Source organism: Canis aureus, chromosome X, assembly GCF_053574225.1.
Source record: "Canis aureus isolate CA01 chromosome X, VMU_Caureus_v.1.0, whole genome shotgun sequence".
In the NCBI taxonomy this organism is placed as follows: Eukaryota; Metazoa; Chordata; class Mammalia; order Carnivora; family Canidae; genus Canis; species Canis aureus.
In genome coordinates, this window is record NC_135649.1 from 58,835,963 (window position 1) to 58,854,263 (window position 18,301).

The 18,301-nt window shown below is 38.0% G+C and overlaps 1 protein-coding gene across 6 annotated transcripts in view; it reads left to right on the forward strand.

Annotated features, from left to right (window-relative positions):
* The window catches only part of HDX (highly divergent homeobox), a 306,534-nt gene that overhangs the window by 23,192 nt on the left and 265,041 nt on the right, over window positions 1–18,301 (forward strand). The gene's annotated exons all lie outside the window — the stretch shown is intronic.

Consider the following 18,301-nt stretch of genomic DNA (forward strand, 5'->3'; position numbering starts at 1 on the left):
CATACACACATGCCCTATCTTCCTTATACATTCATTTATTGATGGCATTTAGGTTTCTTTAATATTTTGGCTATTGTAAGTAATGTTATAATAAACATAGAGGTGTAGATATCTTTTTAATTAGTGTTTGTGTTTTCTTCAGAAAACAAAAGTGGAAATACTAGATTATATGATATTTCCATTTTTAGTTTTTTGGTAAATCTCCATAGTGTTTTCCACAGTGACTGCATCAAGTTAAATTCCCACTAACAGAGTTTGAGATTTTCTTTTTATCCATATCCTAGCCAACACTTGTTATTTTTTGTCTTTTTGTTTTTTTTTAAAGAACTTATTCATTAATTCATGAGAGACACAGAGAGAGAGAGTCAGAGACACAGGCAGAGGGAGAAGCAGGCCCCATGCAGGGAGCCCAATGTTGGACTTGATCCCAGGACTCCAGGATCACACCATGGGCAAAGGCAGGCGCTAAACAACTGAGCCACCCAGGGATCCCCGAATTTTTGTCTTTTTGGTCCTAGTCATTCTGACTAGTGTGAGGTGATACTCATTGTTTTGATTTGCATTCCCTCATGATTAATAGTGTTTAGCATTTTTTCATGTCTCAGTTGATCGTATGTATGTCTTTTTGAAAAAAAAAGTATATTGAGGCTCTCTGCCCATTTTTAATCAGATTTTTTTTTTGGTGTTGAGTTGCTTAAGTTCTTTGTATATTTTGGATATTAATTTATTATCAGATATCATTTGCAAATATCTTCTCTCATTAATTTTAATTAATTATTCATGGTAGACACACACAGCAAGGCAGAGACATAGGCAGAGGTAGCAGGCTACTTGTGGGGAGCCCGATGTGGGACTCAATCCCTGGACTATGGGACTATGCCTTGCGCCAAAGTCAGACGCTCAACCACTGAGCCACCCAGGCATCCCTGATTTTAAAAGTGAGAGTTTGTAACTCTCAATCTGTTTCACCTATTTTGCCTGCTACCTCAAATGTCATCCCCTGTGGCAAGCAACTATTCTCATATTTTGTTGTTTTTGTTATTCATTTGTTTTGGGATTTTTTTGTAGATTCCTCATGTAAGTGAAACCATATGGTGTTGTCGTTTCATTTTCTTGGTGGTTTTTTTTCACTGTGCAAAATCTTTTTAGCTTGATGTAGTCTTGTTTATTTTTCTTTTGTTTCCTTTGCATGGTGAGACATATGCAGAAAAATATTGCAAAAGTCAATGTCCATGAGTTTGCTACCTATATTTTCTTTTAGGAGTTTTATGTTTTCAAGTATTACATTAAGGTACTTAATACACTTTGAGTTTATTTTTGTGTATGGAAAGAAAGTGATCCAGTTTCATTCCTTTGAATATAGCTGTCCAATTTCCCAGAACCATTTATTGAAGAGACTGTTTTTTTCCCCAAATACATTCTTGCTTCATTTGTCATAGATTAATTAACCACATAAACGTGGTTTTATTCCTGGACTCTCAATTCTGTTCCATTGATTTGTGTTCTTATTTTTGTGCCAGCACTGTACTATTTTGATTACTATATATAATTTTTTAGTATAGTTTGAAATCTGAGACTGTGATACCACCAGGTTTGTTCTCTGTCAAGATCACTTTGGCTTTTCAGGGTTTCTTGTGTTTCCACACAAATTTTAGGATTTTTCGTACTCAGAAAAATACTATTGGTATATTAATAGGGATTTCATTTAATCTGTAGATTATTTTGGATCATATGAACACTTTAACATTTAATTTTTCTAACATTTGAGTATGCTATAATTTTCCATTGATTTGTTTCATGTTCAATTTCTTTTGTCTGTGTTGTAGTTTTCAGAGTACTGGTTATTTACCTCCTTGGAAAAATGTATTTTTACATATTTTAATCTTTTTGATGCAATTCCAAATGGAATTGTTTTCTTAATTTTACTTTCTGTTTTTTTGTTAGTGTATACAGATGCAACATATTTCTGTATATGGATTTTGTGTCTTGCAACTTCTCTGAATTCATTTATTAGTTGTAATAATTTTGGGAAGAATCCTTAGGGTCTTCTATGTATAGTATCATGCCACCTACAAATAGTGACCGTTTTACTTATTTCTTACCATTTTGGAGACCTTTTATTACTTTTTTCTTGTCTGCTGTGGCCAGGACATCTAGTACTATGTTGAATAATACTGGTGAGAATAAGAATCCTAGTGTCGTCACTTATCGTAAATGAAAAGCTTTCAGTTTTTTACTGTTGTGTATGATGTTAGCAGTGGGATTGACATATACAGCCTTTATTATTTTGAGCTATGTTCCTTCTATACATACTTTATTATTAATTTTTAAATAAATTGATACTGAATTTTGTCAAATGTTCTTTCTGCATCTGTTGAGATTATCCTAAGATTTTAATCATTCATTTTGTTAATGTGCTTTATTAGATTGATTTGCATATATTGAACTATGTTTATATCCCTAGAATAAACTCCACTTGATTGTGGTCAAAGATCCTTTTAACGTATTTTCAAATTTGGATTGCTAATATATTGTTAAGAATTTTTGCATCTGTGCTCATCAAGGGTTTTGGCCTGTAACTTTCTTTTCTCGTAGTGTTTTTGGATTTGATATAAAGTTAATGCTGACCTCATAGGATAAATTAGGAATAATTATTTTGTTTTTCTATTTTTTTTGAATAGTTAGTAAAGAATTGGTAGTAACTCTTCTTTAAATGTTTGGCATAATTCACTTGTGTAGTGAAATGGTTCTGGAGTTTTGTTGGGATTTTTTTTTTTTGATTATTGATTCAATTGCATTACTATAAATCAGTCTGTTTAAATTTTCTATTTCTTTGTAAATCGATCTAAGGAAATTGTATGTTTCTAGGAATTTATCCATTTCTCCTAGGTTCTTCAATCTATTGGCATGTAACTTTTCATGGTAGACTCATAATCCTCTGTGTTTGTGTGGTATCTGTTATAATTTCTCTCCTTTTGTTGTTGTTTTTTTGTTTCTGTTTTTATTTGAGTTCTTTCTCTTTTATCTTAATGAGTTTAGGTAAACATTTATCACTTTTGTTGATCTTGTCAAAGAATCAGCCCTTGGTTTCATTGACCTTTTTTATTTTTTAGTCTCTATTTCATGTAATTTTGCTCTGATATTTAATATTTCCCTCCTTCTATTAGCTTTGGGCTTTGTTCTTCTTTTTCTAGCTCCTTTACTTGTATGTTTAGGTTATACTTGATATTTTGCTTGTTTCTAGAAGTCAGCCTGTATTGTTATCAATTTCCTTCTTTTTTTTTATAAATTTATTTTTTATTGGTGTTCAATTTGCCAACATATAGAATAACACCCAGTGCTCATCCCATCAAGTGCCCTCCTCAGTGCCCATTACCCAGTCACCCCCGCCCCCCGCCCACCTCCCTTTCTACTACCCCTAGATCATTTCCCAGAGTTAGGAGTCTCTCATGTTCTGTCTCCCTCTCTGATATTTCCCACTCATTTATTTCTCCTTTCCCCTTTATTCCCTTTCACTATTTTTTATATTCCCAAATGAATGGAACCATATAATGTTTGTCTTTCTCGGACTGACTTACTTCACTCAGCATAATACCTTCGAGTTCCATCCACGTTGAAGCAAATGGTGGGTATTTGTCCTTTCTAATTGCTGAGTAATATTCCATTATATACATAGACCACATCTTCTTTATCCATTCATCTTTCTATGGACCCCAAGGCTCCTTCCACAGTTTGGCTATTGTGGACATTGCTGCTATAAACATTGGGGTGCAGGTGTCCCGGTGTTTCACTGCATCTGTATCTTTGGGGTAAGTCCCCAGCAGTGCAATTCCTGGGTCGTAGGGCAGATCTATTTTTAACTGTTTGAGGAACCTCCACACAGTTTTCCAGAGTGGTTGCACCAGTTTACATTCCCACCAACACTGTAAGAGGGTTCCCCTTTCTCCCCATCCTCTCCAACATTTGTGGTTTCCTGCCTTGTTAATTTTCCCCATTCTCACTGGTATGAGGTGGTATCTCATTGTGGTTTTGATTTGTATTTCCCTGATGGCAAGTGATGCGGAACATTTTCTCTTGTGCTTGTTGGCCATGTGTATGTCTTCCTCTGTGAGATTTCTGTTCGTGTCTTTTGCCCATTTCAGGATTGGATTGTTTGTTTCTTTGCTGTTGAGTTTATTAAGTTCTTTATAGATCTTAGATACTAGCCCTTTATCTGACAGGTCATTTGCAAATATCTTCTCCCATTCTGTAGGTTGTCTTTTAGTTACAGCAAAAGCAGTCATGAGAGGGAAATACATCACAATACAAGCATCCATCTAAAAGCTGGAAAGAACTCAAATACAATAGCTAACCTTGCACCTAAAGGAGCTAGAGAAAAAACCGCAAATAGATGCTACACCCAGCAGAAGAAGTTAATAAATATTCGAGCAGAACTCAATGAAATAGAGACCAGAAGAACTGTAGAACAGATCAACAGAACCAGGAGTTGGTTCTTTGAAAGAACTAAGGTAGATAAACCATTAGTCAGCCTTATTAAAAAGAAGAGAGAAAAGACTCAAATTAATAAAATCATGAATGAGAAAGGAGAGATCACTACCAACACCAAGGAAATACACACGATTTTAAAAACATATGAGCAGCTATACGCCAATAAATTAGGCAATCTAGAAGAAATGGACGTATTTCTCGAAAACCACAAACTACCAAAAGTGGAACAGGAAGAACTAGAAAACCTGAACAGGCCAATAACCAGGGAGGAAATTGAAGCAGTCATCAAAAACCTCCCAAGACACAAGAGTCCAGGGCCAGATGGCTTCCCAGGGGAATTCTATCAAACGTTTGAAGAAGAAACTGTACCTATTCTACTAAAGCTGTTTGGAATGATAGAAAGAGATGGATTACTTCCGAACTCGTTCTATGAGGCCAGCATCACCTTAATTCCAAAAGCAGACAAAAACCCCACCAAAAAGGAGAATTATAGACCAATATCCCTGATGAACATGGATGCAAAAATTCTCAACAAGATACTAGCCAATAGGATCCAACAATACATTAAGAAGATTATTCAGGAGGAGGGGCAAGATGGCAGAAGAGTAGGGTCTCCAAATCACCTGTCTCCACCAAATTACCTAGAAAACCTTCAAATTATCCTGAAAATCTACGAATTCGGCCTGAGAATTAAAGAGAGAACACCTGGAATGCTACAGTGAGAAGAGTTTGCGCTTCTATCAAGGTAGGAAGACGGGAAAAAAGAAATAAAGAAACAAAGGCATCCAAGAGGGAGGGGCCCCGCAAGGAGCCGGGCTGAGGCCGGGGCGAGTGTCCCCAGGACAGGAGAGCCCCGTCCCGGAGAAGCAGGAGCTGCACCAACCTTCCCGGGCGGAAAGGGGCTCGCAGGGAGTTGGAGCAGGACCCAGAAGGGCGAGGATGCCCTCGGGTTCCCTGGGACAGTAACAGAGCAACTGCACGCCCAGGAGAGTGCGCCGAGCTCCCTAAGGGCTGCAGCGCACACGGCGGGACCCGGCGGGACCCGGAGCAGCTCGGAGGGGCTCGGGCAGAGGAAGAGGCTCCGTTCGGAGGTGGCTGCGCGGTTCCAGGAGCAGCTCGGCCGGGGGGGCGGGGCTCCGGCGGCGGCTCCGTGGAGGGGGTTGCGCGGCCGGGAGCGCGAATCCAACAGCGCAGGCCCCGGAGCACAGGGCGCCGGGATACAGCCCAGGATCCGGCCTCCCCCCGGGACAGGCAGGGCCCTCCGCCCAGGACAGCAAGGACCCTCCTGCCCCGAGCTGAGCAGATCAGTGGCCCCGCCCCGGAGCCTCCAGGCCCTGCAGACGGAGACCTCCCGAGTTCCTGCCGGAGCTGAATCCAGGTTTCCAGAGCTGGCCCCGCCACTGGGGCTGTTGCTCCTGGGGCCTCATGGGGTAAACAACCCCCACTGAACCCTGCACCAGGCAGGGGCACAGCAGCTCCCCCAAGTGCTAACACCTGAAAATCAGCACAACAGGCCCCTCCCCCAGAAGACCAGCTAGACGGACAATTTCCAGGAGAAGCCAAGGGACTTAAAGTACACAGAATCAGAAGATACTCCCCCGTGGTTCTTTTTATTGTTTGTTTTGTTTTGTTTTGCTTTTTGATTTGTTTCCTTCCCCCATCCCCCTTTTTTCTCCTTTCTTTCTTTTTCTTTCTCTTTTTCTTCTTTTTTTTCGTTTTTTTCTTCCTTTTTTTCTCTTTCTCTTTTCTTTCCTTCTTTCTCTCCTCTCTTTTTCTCCTTTTCCCAATACAACTTGCTTTTGGCCACTCTGCACTGAGCAAAATGATTAGAAGGAAAACCTCACTTCAAAAGAAAGAATCAGAAACAGTCCTCTCTCCCACAGAGTTACAAAATCTGGATTACAATTCAATGTCAGAAAGCCAATTCAGAAGCACTATTATACAGCTACTGGTGGCTCTAGAAAAAAGCATAAAGGACTCAAGAGACTTCATGACTGCAGAATTTAGAGCTAATCAGGCAGAAATTAACAATCAATTGAATGAGATGCAATCCAAACTAGAAGTCCTAACGACGAGGGTTAACGAGGTGGAAGAACGAGTGAGTGACATAGAAGACAAGTTGATAGCAAAGAGGGAAACTGAGGAAAAAAGAGACAAACAATTAAAAGACCATGAAGATAGATAAAGGGAAATAAACGACAGCCTGAGGAAGAAAAACTTACGTTTAATTGGTGTTCCCGAGGGTGCTGAAAGGGCCAGAGGGCCAGAATATGTATTTGAACAAATTCTAGCTGAAAACTTTCCTAATCTGGGAAGGGAAACAGGCATTCAGATCCAGGAAATAGAGAGATCCCCCCCAAAATCAGTAAAAACCGTTCAATACCTCGACATTTAATAGTGAAGCTTGCAAATTCCAAAGATAAAGAGAAGATCCTCAAAGCAGCAAGAGACAAGAAATCCCTAACTTTTATGGGGAGGAGTATTAGAGAAAATGTTAACTATTAACAAAAAATAGCATTTACATGGCACATTATAGTTTGCCATGTATTTTAATGAAGATAACTAATTATGTTAAGAAGAATAAGAAAGGTTTTGTAGCCCTATTTTCCAGATGAAGAAATTGAGTCCAAAAGGTCAACTATATCTGCTAAGGTGATAAGACTAGTAAATAGTAAAGCTGAGTATAAACAGATGTTTCTTGATTCTTTTTTATTCTTTTTTATTTTTTTAAAGATTTTATTTATTTATTAATGAGAGAGAGAGAGAGAGAGAGGCAGAGACATAGGCAGAGGGGAAGTAGGCTCCATGCCGGGAGCCCAATGCAGGATTCGATCCTGGGTCTCCAGGATCACACCCTGGGCTGAAGGCAGGTGCCAAACCACTGAGTCACCCAGGGATCCCGATTCTTTTTTTAAAAGATTTTATTTATTTATTCATGAGAGACACACTGAGAGAGACGCAGAAGCACAGGCAGAGGTAGAAGCAGGCTCCACTCAAGGAGACCAACGTGGGACTCGATCTCGGGTCTCCAGGATCACACCCCAGGCTGCACGCGGCGCTAAACCGCTGCACCACAGGGGCTCCCCTGTTTCCTGTTTCTTAACATCTTATTACTACTCTACCACTCCTAAAGACCACCTAAACTTTTGTTTATGGCCATGGTGAAGTTACAGGAACAGGATTTACTCTGTTAAGTATCTAAATACAAACAAAAAAGGAAAAATCTATATGAAACATTGGATTTCAGATATTTAGCAAAAGGCAGCACAAAACCATGATTGATTTTTTAAAAGATTTTATTTATTTGAAAAAAAAAGATTTTATTTATTTATTCATGAGAGACACACAGAGAGAGGCAGAGACACAGGCAGAGGGAGAAGCAGGCTCCCTGCAGGGAGTCAGATTCAGGACTTGATCCCCAGAGCCCTGGATCACACTCTGAGCTGAAGGCAGATGGTTAACCACTGAGCCACAGGCATCCCCCACAAAACCATGATTATTGAGAGAAAGGAAACAAGATGAATCCTCTATGTCTCAATTACTGTCTCAAAAAAGTATCCAGATCACAATCAAAGAAAAGGAAGCAAAACAGATTGGAATTATCTCTGAGTTGAGGAGACAGGGTTCAGGAAGGATTGGGTCACTAGCATTTGAGAGACAATACTGGAGAGGAGAAAGCTCACAGAGAGATGAAAACTGCACATTGAGAAAGCTATGAAGTTTTACAGAAGGACCCCTCAAGTCTTTAGCTAAATACTTTTCAGCTCCCGTGTCTTAAAACAAAAACAAAAACAAAAACCAAACTATCGAGTAAAAGGAAAGAACCACTAGAATGGTTCAGGACTCAAAATTCTATATATTCCCAATAGCCAGACTGGAAAATCTTCTATTTTATGAAGCATCTAAGAAGGTCTCAGAAGGATATTGACTCAGTAATGGGAAAATTAGCTTTAACCTATAGGCAATTCTGGATTTTCCTAACAAATTTAAAACTCAAAGGATCCGATAATTTCCAAGTAACATGAATATGTCCCAAAGAGGCCCCCCAAGTATTTAAAACAGCTGTGGATTACTGTATTCTCAATGTTCAAGAAGGTAAAGGAAAGTAAAAGCATGATAAAGAAATAAATTGAAGATTTATTAAAAGATCCAAATTGAAATTCTAGAGACAAAATAAAGTACATAAAATGACAAATGCACTGGATGGGTTTGGCAGCAGATTAACTGCAGAAGAATAAAAGCTTAGTTAACTTGAATACATAATACCAGTAATTATTCAAAAAAAGATATAAAAATACAGAAAAAAATGGAGCAACAGTGAACTGTAAGACAATATTATTCAATGTAACATACATAGTTTTTGAGTCTCAGAAGGTGGGAAAAATGAAAATTATTTTAAAATTAACATTGAAAAAAGTTTTAATTTGATAAAAAGTATAAAAAGTATAAACCCACATAGTAAGAGGCTCAGTAAATCCCCCCCCCCCAAAAAAAAAAGCTGAAGAAAATGGCATCTCATATTCTAATCACTGAAATCCAGAGAAAAAAGAAAAATCTTAAAAGTAACTAGAGGACTATTTGTTTTATTGGTCTTGATTTGAATTATTTGTCTTGAGTTTATGTTAGTTATATATTTTGGATATTGATCCCCTATTGGTTATATCATTTGCAAATATCTTCTACCATTTAGTAACTTGGCTTTTTGTTTTATTTGATGGTTTCTTTCAATGTGCAAAACCTTTTTATTTTGATGTAATCCCAGCAGTTTATTATAAGAAAAATATTACTACTGCCAATGTCAGAGAAATTGCTGCCTGTATTCTCTTTTAGAATTTTTATGGTTTCAGATCTCACATTTAGGCCTTTTAATTTATTTTGCATTTGTTTTTGTGTATGGTGTAAGAAAGTGGCCCAGTTTCGCATGTCCTATTTTCCCAGCACCGTTTGTTGAAGAGACTGCCTTTTCTCCAAAATGTATTGTTGCCTCCTTTGTCATAGATTAGTTGACCATATCAGTATGAATTTGGACTGGTGTTGGACTATTTTGTTTCATTGATCTGTGTGTCTGTCAGCGTGCTAGTCCCGTGCTGTTTTGATGACTACAGCTTTGTAGTATAACCTTGAAATCTGGAACTGTGATATCTCCATCTTTGTTGTTTTTTCTCAAGTTTACTTTGGACATTCAGGGTCTTTTGTGGTTCCATACAAATTTTAGTATTATTTGTTCTAGTTCTATGAAAAAATGGTATTGGTATTTTGATAGGGATTTCACTGAATCTGTAGATGGCTTTGGATAATATAGACATTTTAGCAATATTATTTCTTCCAATCCGTGAGTATGGAATTCCATTTTTTGTGTCATATTCAGTTTCTTTCATCCATGTCTTATAGTTTTCCAGACATAGGTCTTTAACCTCCTTGGGTAAGTTTATTCCTAGGTATCTTATTCTTTTTGGACAATTGTAAATGAAATTGTTTTCTTAATTTCTCTTTCTGATTCTTTGTTATTAGGATATAGAAATGCAATAGGTTGATGGGTATTAATTTTGTATCCTTCAAGTTTACTGAATGCATTTATTACTTATAGTAGTTTTTTGGTGGATTTTTTCAGGGTTTTCTATGTATAGTATCTTATAATCTGCAAATAGTGGCTGTTTAACTTCTTTACCACTATGAATGTCTTTTATTTATTTTTCTTGTCTGATTGCTGTGGCTAGATATGGAATCAACCCAAGTGTCCATCAATAGATGAATGAATAAAGAAGATGTAGTATATATACACAATGGAATATTAGTCATAAAAATAATTAAAGCTTGCCATTTGTGACAACATGGATGGACCTAGAAGGTACTATGCTAAGTGGAATACATTAGACTAAGAAAAGCAAATACCTTATTTTACTTATATGTGTAATCTAAAAAAAAACAAGAAAAATGAACAAACAGCAATAATAAAATGAGAAAATACTCATAAATATAGAGAACAAACTAGTGGTTGCCAGAGGGGAGAGGGATGGAGGATTGGCAAAATAAATGAAGAGAATTAAAAGGTACAAAATTCCAGTTACAAAATAAATAATCTACATGGATGAAAAGTACAGCTTAGGAAATATAGTAAATAATATTGTAATAAGTGTGTGGTAACATGCAATAACTATGCTTCTTGTGGTGAGCATTTTGAATATATGTAATCATTGAACCACTGCATTGTACACCTGAAACTAATATTATATGTCAGCTTTACTTAAATTTTAAAAAGAGTCATTGTAAAGCTACAGTAATTAAGACAGGGTGGTTTGGATGAGAGAATGGACACATAGATCAACGGAATAGAAAAGAGTGGCCAGGAACAGACCCATACATATATTGTCAGTTGATTTTTTATAAAGATGAAAAAGCAATTCAATATAAAGTTTTTTTAATTAATGTTGTTAGAAAAATTAAATATCCATATGCAAAAAAAGCCCACAAAACTGACCTGTACTTCATACTTTGACACAGATTGTCTCAAAATGGATCATAACCGGGATCCCTGGGTGGCGCAGCGGTTTGGTGCCTGCCTTTGGCCCAGGGCTCGATCCTGGACACCCGGGATCGAGTCCCGCGTCGGGCTCCCGGTGCGTGGAGCCTGCTTCTTCCTCTGCCTCTCTCTCTCTCTCTCTGTGACTATCATAAAAAAAAAATGGATCATAACCGTAAATGTGAAATGGAAAACTATAAAACTACTAGAAGGAAACATAGGAAAATATTTCTTTGAACTTGTGCTAGACACATTTCTTAGATGTAGCACTAAAAGCACAATCTGTAAGAGAGAATACAGTGAGAAGTTGGACATAATAAAATTAAATACAATTTTCTGTGAAATACACTTTATGTTTTTGAAATATGCTTTACTTTAAAAAATAAAACAGACAAGCCACTAACAGGAAGATCGTCATATTTCTGATAAAGTACTTGTATCCGGAATATGAAATGATCCCTAAAAAATGAATAAAAAGTAAAAAAATAAAATCCAATATAAAACTTGAAAAATATTTGTACACTTTTACAAAGTAGATATATAGATGGCTTAAAAGCATATTAGAAAATGCTTAATGTAGAAAAAATAAGAAACATTTGATCCTCTCAATAGAAGCAGAGAAAGCATTTGACAAAATATAGCATTACTGATCAAAACACTTCAGAGTGTAGGGATAGAGGGAACATTCCTCAGCATCTTAAAAGCCATCTACAAAAAGCCCACAGCAAATATCATTCTCAATGGGGAAACACTGGGAGCCTTTCCCCTAAGATCAGGAACAAGACAGGGATGTCCACTCTTACCACTGCTATTCAACATAGTACTAGAAGTCCTAGCCTCAGCAATCAGGCAACAAAAAGAAATAAAAGGCATTGAAATTGGCAAAAAAGAAGTCAAACTCTCCCTCTTCGCTGATGACATGATACTCTACATAGAAAACCCAAAAGCCTCCACCCCAAGATTGCTAGAACTCATACAGCAATTTGGCAGCGTGGCAGGATACAAAATCAATGCCCAGAAGACAGTGGCATTGCTATACACTAACAATGAGACTGAAGAAAGAGAAATTAAGGAGTCAATCCCATTTACAATTGCACCCAAAAGCATAAGATACCTAGGAATAAACCTAACCATAGAGGTAAAGGATCTATACCCTAAAAACTATAGAACACTTCTGAAAGAAATTGAGGAAGACCCAAAGAGACGGCAAAATATTCCATGCTCATGGATTGGAAGAATTAGTATTGTGAAAATGTCAATGTTACCCAGGGCAATTTACAAGTTTAATGCAATCCCTATCAAAATACTATGGACTTTCTTCAGAGAGTTGGAACACATTATCTTAAGATTTGTGTGGAATCAGAAAAGACCCTGAATAGCCAGGGGAATATTAAAAAAGAAAACCATAGCAGGGGGCATCAAAATGCCAGATTTCAGGTTGTACTACAAAGCTGTGGTAAAAAAGACACTGTGTTACTGGCATAAAAACAGACACATAGATCAGTGGAACAGAATAGAGAACCCAGAAGTGGACCCTGAACTTTATGGTCAACTAATATTCTGCGAAGCAGGAAAGACTATCCACTGGGAAAAAGACAGTCTCTTCAATAAATGGTGCTGGGAAAATTGGACATCCACATGCAGAAGAATGAAACTGGACCATTCTCTTACACCATACACAAGGATAAACTCAAAATGGATGAAAGATCTAAATGTGAGACAAGATTCCATCAAAATCCTAGCAGAGAACACCGGCAACACCCTTTTTGAACTTGGCCACAGTAACTTCTTGCAAGATACATCCACGAAGGCAAAAGAAACAAAAGCAAAAATGAACTATTGGGACTTCATCAAGATAAGAAGCTTTTGCACAGCAAAAGAAACAGTCAACAAAACTGAAAGACAACCTCCAGAATGGGAGAAGATATTTGCAAATGACGTATCAGGTAAAGGACTAGTTTCCAAGATCTATAAAGAACTTATTCAACTCAACACCAAAGAAACAAACAATCCAATCATGAAATGGGAAAAGACATGAACAGAAATCTCACAGAGGAAGACATAAACATGACCAACAAGCACAAGAGAAAATGCTCCGCGTCACTTGCCATCAGGGAAATACAAATCGAAACCACAATGAGATACCACCTAAAGCCAGTGAGAATGGGGAAAATGAACAAGGCAGGAAACCACAAATGTTGGAGAGGATGGGGAAAAAGGGGAACCCTCTTACACTGTTGGTGGGAATGTGAACTGGTGCAGCCACTCTGGAAAACTGTTTGGAGGTTCCTCAAAGAGTTAAAAATAGATCTGCCTTACGATCCAGCAATTGCAGTGTTGGGGATTTACCCCAAAGATACAGATGCAATGAAACGCCGGGACACCTGCACCCCGATGTTTATAGCAGCAATGTCCACAATAGTCAAACTGTGAAAGGAGCCTTGGGGTTCATCGAAAGATGAGGTGATAAAGAAGATGTGGTCTATGTATTTAATGAAATATTACTCAGCCATTAGAAATGAGATATACCCACCATTTGCATTGACGTGGATGGAACTGGAGGGTATTTTGGTGAGTGAAATAAGTGAATCGGATAAGGACAAACATTATATGGTCTCATTCATTTGGGCAATATAAAAAATAGTGAAAGGGAATAATGGGGAAAGGAGAAAAAATGAGTGGGAAATACCAGAAAGGGAGAGAAAACATGAGAGACTCCTAACTCTGGGAAACGAACAAGGGGTGGTCGAAAGGGAGGGGAGCGGGGGTTGGGGGTGACGGGCATTGAAGGGGGCACGTGATGGGAGGAGCATTGGGTGTTATGCTATATGTTGGCAAATTGAACTCCAATTAAAATAAATAAATAAATAAATAAATAAATAAATAAATAGAAAGAAAGAAAATGTTTAATGTCATTACTCAGTAGCGAGATACATATTAAATCCACAATAATAACATACAATTTTAAACCTTTTAGAATGGCTAGTTTTTATGTCTTTTTTATTTTTTAGTTTTTATTTGAATTCTAGTTAACATGCAGTATAATATTAATTTCATGTGTACAATTTAGTGATTCAGTACTTCCATACAATACCTGGTACTCATCAAGTATAACTCCTTTATGCCTATCACCTATTTTACCCATCCACTAACCCACCTCTCCTTGGGTAACTACATCAGTTTGTTCTCTAGAGTTTTTTTGTTTGCCCCCCCCCCTTTTTTTTGTTCATTTGTTTGGTTTCTTAAATTCCACATATTAGTGAAATCATATGGTATTTGTGTTTTTCTGATAGACTTATTTTGCTTAACATAATACTCTCAAACTCCATTCATCTCATTGCAAATGGCAAGATACCTTTTTTCTTATGGCTAATATTCCATTGAATATATATACCACTCATTATTTATGCATTTATTGGTTGATGGACACTTGGGCTGTTTCCACAATTTGGCTATTGTAGATAATGCTGCTAGAAACATTAGGGTGTATGTATCCATTTGAATTAGTATTTTTGTATTCTCTGGGTAAATATTGAAACTGCTAGATCATAGTGTAGTTGTATTTAATTTTAAAAAATATCTGAAAAAAATATCTGATCATTGGGGTGCCTGGGTGGCTCAGTTGGTTAAATGTCCAACTCTTGATTTCAGCTCAGGTCATGATCTCTGCATTGTGAGATAGAGCTGTGCTTTATTTTAATGGCATTTCATACTTTATTTTAGAAAAAGAAGGCTTCCGGATTTTACCACTTACAAACCTACCTTTGGTATGTGTATATGACTGTGTCCTCAAACGAGAGCTGTTGGTGACCTTCTCCAAGAAAGGGCCAGGTCTCCTTCTCATGTGATGTTCCCAGCTCCCCCGGGCCCGCTCAGTGGCGCCCTCACTGCCCAGGGCATCAGTTCCTGCCTGGGTCCCTAAAGGAGTCACCCAGGCACAGGCCGTGCACAGGCTTCCCCCCACCCTGTGAAAGCCCAGCTGTCCTCCCAGCTGGACAAGGGCTCTCCGTGGGCTGGGGAGGCCTTTGGAGTGGCTGCAGCACACACATCCAGTGGGCCCCACAGACCCTGGGCCAGCACCTCACTCTAACCGCTGAGGACGTTGAGCCAGTGAAGGGCTGCAGCACCTGGGGCAGGGCAAATCGGAATTCCCAGGGAGAACACATACCAGCTTGGGCAGCCCCCCTGGCATCCTCAGGGCCTAACCCAGCTGCTGGCCTTGTGCTCACTGGGGAGTTGAACTGCTGGGAGAGGTGGTGCTGGCAAACTTACCTTCCCACCTTGGGGAGCCTAGGCATCTCTATCCTTTCAGAGACCTGATCCTCACATAGCTGGTGGCAGTGGGGTGCATGTACCCTCACACCCCACCCACACTGGCCAGGCTGGAGCTGGCCATCTGATGCCAGGAGGAGACAGCTCTGAGGCGTGTGCCCTCCCTGGATGGCTCAGAGCCAGCAGAAATGGTCCAGCCTGTGGTTTTGCTCAGAGGGCAGAAGCAAGCAGCAGGAATGGCTGAGGATTCCACCCTGGGGCTGCCAGGGACACAGCCAGGCACTGAAGGAAGACTTGCCAGTGGTCCATCAAGTCCACTAAGGCGCTACCAGAACCAAAGACCAGGGGCTCTGTGGGCATTAGCTCTGGGTCCCTGGGGCCATTATCCTCACTGTTGCTGCTCTGAGACAGATCCGTAGGACTCTCCAGGTGATGCAGTTCCAGGAAGATGGCAATAAGCCTGGCGATGGCTTTCACGTCACTGCAGTGGCCTATGATGGCACTCTGGGTGAGGGGGTGGGAGAAACTTGTCGCAAACTGCAGCACTATGACATAGCCCTTCCTGAAATCCCAAAATGCTGGTGAGAACATGAAAAAAAAACTGAAACTTTCGTACAATATTGCTGAGAAAGCAAATTTTTAGTCACTTTTGAGACTTGTGTAGTAGTTTCTTATAAAGTTATACATACACTTACCATAACGGAATCCCACACCTAGATATTTACTCCAGAGAAATGAAAAGACATTTGCAGATACCTGCACACAATTTTTTTTTTATCAACTCTATTCACGATAGCCAAGGACTTGAAAATTCCAGATGTTCTCCAATGGATGAATGGGTAAACTTTGGTACATTCTTTGCAATGGGCTACTACTGTGAAATAGAAAGGAGAAAACTATTAATACAGACAACACAGATAAATCTCAGATACATTATACTACTACACAGTAGTCTGCAGTGGAGCTAGCTAAGTGTAGTGGAGGTAAGTGAAAGATGTTCGTCTAAGAGGAATATGTATATACTCTATTATTCCATTTATATAGCATTCTTCAAAAGTCAAAATTATAGAACCAGATTAGTTGTTGCCCAGGGCTGGGGTAACCTGAAGATTTAATTATCAAGGAGCAGCATAAGGGAATTTTTTTGGAGTAATAGATTTGTTTTGTATCTTGGTTGTGGTGGTGGTTTCATTACTATGTATGTTTGTCTTAACTCATTAAACAGTATACCAAAAAGAGTGAAATTAACTATATATAAATTTAAAAGTTAATAATAATAGATAAAATAACAATGCTAATAGAGACATATTGGTTAAGTTAAAGACTTTCAAAATGTTTTATTAATCTAGGTGCATCTCTTTGTAAACTAAAAAAAATCAGTGGTTTACTTAAAATTAAAGTTTCTAATATTGGAAAGAATGTGTTATATATGACTTAATGATGATTTTATGGACTCAATCCATTTTTAGAATCAGCTTTCCAAGAGTGAGTACTTATGAGTAAAACTGTTTAGTACTTTTCAAATGATTCAACCAGTTAAGACATTATTAGGGCATTATTAAAGCTGGTTTTATGTATGACATCAGATGTATAAGAAAAATGTTATGTAGAAATTTGTCTGAAATGTTCCCATGTGAAAATATGATCTAAGCTCTGTGGTACTGCTAAGAAGTCATTCTTAGAAGCTTCATTTTTCAAGTATTCCTGAAGCAATAAATTTATAACATTTTACTTATTGCTTTGCTTGTTTGAATAGAACACACTGAGCATAATCCTTTCAGTGGCTCAGGATCTTCACTAAAAACACTGAATCTTAAAGCTGAGAGTACCCTGAGATATCCCATATCTGAAAATGATAAAGTGAAGGGCCTAGTCATACTTATAAATGTTACAACTATAACATGCTTTATAATTTAAGAAAATGAGTTCACATATCCTAAATTATTTGTAAAAATCCAGACTGGTAGGTAGAACATGTCATGTGTTCTAGTATTTTACAAACTAAGAAATAGAGGCTCATAGAAATTAAGTGACTTACACAGTAGTCTGCAGTGGAGCTAAGTGTAGTACACAGGTCATTTTATTCCTATGGGCTGTCATATGCTGAGTGAGTGGCACATTGCAAGGAGTATTAGATTAGTAAATTTTGAGGTAAATTTAAATAACTTTTTTTTATTTAAATAACTTTAAAAATATTTTATTTATTTATTCATGAGAGACACACAAAGAGAGGCAGAGATATAGGCAGAGGAAGATGTGGGACTCAATCCCAGGACCCTGGAATCACGACCTAAGCCGAAGGCAGGTGCTCAACCACTGAGCCACCCAGGCGGTCCTCCCATTGAGTGATTAAAAGTACATGGTTTACTTTTAGGAAAATGCACATGATTTTGAATTTTGATTTATATACAATTATTTTGGTTAGTATTGGCTAAAGCAAAGATATTTTGAGTCACTAATAGTTCCTGTTTATTTTTAAGCTTTTTAAGATAATTTTTGTCTTAATATATAAAAATAACCCCTTTATCCAAGAAAGGAAAAATAAAAGCACCCCTTTATTTCAGACCACAATTTCTAGCTGTAAGACGTATTCCAGATGCCTTGTTTGATGAAAAATAGTGAGTGTCCTGTTGATAACCTATCATGAATGTATGGCTACCACGATCTCTGGCTTTACTGGCCAAAAATATTTATTTCAGTGAAAGAATCTTTATTTCCCGTGTAGTGACACTAGCCAGATCGGGTTTTCCTCTCTCTCTCTCTCTCTCTCTCTCTCTCTTTCTCTTTGTCCTTAACATTGTTACTTCTTCTGAACAAATTTAATAACTTTTTGCATTATATATAATTTTCAGTTAGAACCTGTCTCCCTTTAGCACACAAATTGTTGCCCACTACTGGGATTTAGTTCAATTAAATAAACCTTTCAGCTTTGAAGCATTGTAACTGTATCAAAAAGTGGGAGCATGAAATTCTGCGTATACCCAATTTTTATTCCAACTCTCAGAGTATCTTTCTTTTATT